Source organism: Balaenoptera ricei, chromosome 17 (assembly GCF_028023285.1).
Source record: "Balaenoptera ricei isolate mBalRic1 chromosome 17, mBalRic1.hap2, whole genome shotgun sequence".
NCBI classification, from domain to species: Eukaryota; Metazoa; Chordata; class Mammalia; order Artiodactyla; family Balaenopteridae; genus Balaenoptera; species Balaenoptera ricei.
Window position 1 is genome coordinate 10,283,230 of NC_082655.1, and position 1,819 is coordinate 10,285,048.

The window sequence follows — 1,819 nt, forward strand, 5'->3', positions numbered from 1 at the left end:
AACAGAGTGTGGTCCTGTCTGCCTAGGCTGGGTGGACCTTCAGGGAGGAAGCATCCGGCCAAACCCAGGGCCGTGGGTGCTGCCAGTTTGGGGGTGATGGTGAGGCCGTTGCCGTGAAGCTTCACCCAGAACCCACCCCTGATTCAGTGACGCTGAGCCTTGGGGTGGGAGAGACGGAGGTGATGGAGACCCCATCCCGAGTCTGGGAGGTATGGCTTCACTCAGGGCTCCGTCAAGCAGAGGAGCAGGGGGGCAAGGCAGTGCTGAGAATCTCCCTCATATCATCGAGACCCCCACCAAGTGGGCATCCTCGCTCTGCTCCCATACGCCCAGCCCCAGAGCATGCAGTGCCTGCCCCCCAGGCCAGCCCGTTTCACGGCCCCAGTGGACATGCAGAGTTTGCATACAAAGGGTAAAGGGCAAGAGACGGGAGCAGGCAACTGGCCCGTGGTTGAATAGTCGAGAAGCACACCTCTTCTTGGGCCTTGGATAAGGCTGGAGGGGGCAGGAAAGGGAGACAGTCTTCCTGAAATTAGAGAGAGATTTTCTGTGCACCTACTTTTGAGTTGACTCCGCTCATTTGTTCAAAGAACTCCAAGTGTCAGGTGATTTCCAGGAACCCGGTATAACTTGGAAACAAACCTGGCATAATATTCCAGCCAGGGGCTCCAACCTCACCTTTTCCCCTCTGAACCCTGCTTGTGACATTTTAGGTTTGATCTTAGAAACATCAAGTATAAACTCTGGCAGAAGGTAGAGTGCCCCAAATGGTGAAATGCAAAGAGAAACACAGAATAGGGGGCTGGCTTAGTCTATGTATGTTCAGGCCTAAGAGAGAGGCTTTCTCAGCAGCTCTGTATTCTGGCCTAATGTTGACGTCTTCTGAGTGCTGATCCAGGTTGCTCCCACCTTCTGTTTATCAGCCTGCACGGGTAATGCACAGTTTCCCATGAGATAAGTACAGCCCCTCTTAGAGAACAGGAAAGGGTGTCTACCTACTCATCCAAGGGCTGGATTTGAGGACCTGCTACCTCCCAATCCGCCATCCCATAAAGTCAGGAGGATCATTTTTTTTTTTGGCCGTGACGCATGGCTGGCGGGGTCTTAGTTCCCCAACCAGGGATTGAACGCCGAGTCCTAACCACTGGACCGCCAGGAAATTCCCAGGAGGATCATCTTGAGCTCAGAGTCGCCCCCCCACCACCACCAGCTCCACTGTTTCCCTCCTGCTTTAGGGACCATGTGAGTGTAGCTGCTCTCAGCTGGAAGTAAGTACAATGTTATCATCCCCATTTTACAGATGAGAGGACTGAGGCACAGAGAGCTTGAGCAACTTGCCCTGGAAAGTTCTTACAACCAGAAAATAGTGGCACTGGGATTGAAACCCAGGTATTCTGGTTCTAGGCTCCTGCCCTGAAGCATCACTGCCCAGCCCTGTGATGGGTGAATCCTATTCTTTAAATGGAAGTTGAAAGTCTGGGCAGACTCCCCGCCAGCGGGCTGCAGGCTGTGTAAACGGGTGAGGACTGCAGGACTCTGGTGCGGCCGCCGCCGTCGGGACAGCCTGGACCACTTGCCCTGGTCCCAAGCAGCCTCATCTTCTCCCCCAAGTGGGTCAAACAACGTTACCCTTCTCTGTGTAAACGGGTGAGGACTGCAGGACTCTGGTGCGGCCGCCGCCGTCGGGACAGCCTGGACCACTTGCCCTGGTCCCAAGCAGCCTCATCTTCTCCCCGCAGGGGGTCAGACAACTGTTATCCTTCTCTGTGTATGTTGGGATATGGGAAAGGCTGGGAAGTACTGGGCTGAGAGTTACGAG